Consider the following 1,306-nt stretch of genomic DNA (forward strand, 5'->3'; position numbering starts at 1 on the left):
CCATGGGGGGGGGAGGCAATTGGGGATGCCAACCCATCACCCAGCCGGCTGCCTGGGGCCCGCAGTGGGGCCAGGAGGTGGCAATGTGTTTATGTCACGTTTAATACCTCGGGATTGCTTTGTGTGAATGGGGGAGGGGGCTTTCATCTGTGAAGTTCAAAGCGCCCTCGCAAACTTCCTCTGCTAATCCTCACTCTGATCTGAATTTTGTTGTGTAACTAAACTGATTACAAGAATTTGGTGAATCAGGCTAGGGCTGGGCCCCTGGGACAGACTTCCTCATGCTTTGCCCCCTCATGGCGCGCTGGCTCTGGGGCGAGGCGGTGAGGTCTGGGAAGCTAGGTTATGGCACAGAGAAGGTGGGGGCAGAGCAGTGGCTCAAGGAACACATCACGCAGCCTAGCCCTGTCCTGTTTTACACACATGACACGGAGGGCAGAAATGGACAAGACATACTTGTGAATCCTGCTCTCTTTTCTGTGGTCCAGAATGACATCTATATCTCTGACGGCCTTCTGGTCACCTCCACGGGTCCTTCAAGCACAGCCTGCCCAGAACTCAGCCCAGGATCGCCCCCCCGCCTGACTCATTCCCTGCAGTGCTGCCCTTAGACTGTCCTGGGCTCCTGCCCTAGGGACACTTGAAACCCTTCCCTCCCGCTGTCTTCTGGCTGGGCCCTTTCCCACAGGGACAGGTCCACCCAAAGCCCATGCCAAGCCCCGAACCATACTTATGTTCCAGGACCCCAGATTTCCCTGCCCAAACAGCTCCGAGCTTCTCTCAGGGTCGTGCAGGCCTCTGGCGCTGGTCAGTTCTGAGGAGGTCATGCTCCACTGCTGGGGCGGCTGGTCCTGTGGGAGGGCATAGGGGAGCCGGGCTGTGCGGGCTGGGCTCCTCGTGCTGCAACAGGCCTTCCAGGGTGCAGGCTTGGGCCACAGGTCCTGGCCTGGCCCCCTGTGATCTACAGCTCCACCACACCTCACCATCTGGAGTTTCTGAAGCCAGAAACCCGCCATCATGTTTGAGTCCCCAACTGATCCCCCAACTGATCCTCACCATCAACCAGTCACCAAGTTCTCTCGCTGCCACCTCCAGAATGGCTCTTGCGTGCCTTCTCTTCTCTCCATCCAGCTGTCTCTGCCTCTCTTCTGCTCTCCTGGAAGAAGCTACAGCCTCATCATGGGTCTCCCAGCCTCTACACTGGTCCCTCTCCAATTCATTCTCTGCATTCTGGCTAGAAGGACCTTTCATCCTCTGATCTTGCGACTTCTTTATTAGTCACACTTGGAAAAACCTCTGCTTGACC

Source organism: Mirounga angustirostris, unplaced genomic scaffold (assembly GCF_029215605.1).
Source record: "Mirounga angustirostris isolate CCGP_5_RB_7025 unplaced genomic scaffold, mMirAng1.0.hap1 SCAF_2, whole genome shotgun sequence".
NCBI lineage: Eukaryota > Metazoa > Chordata > Mammalia > Carnivora > Phocidae > Mirounga > Mirounga angustirostris.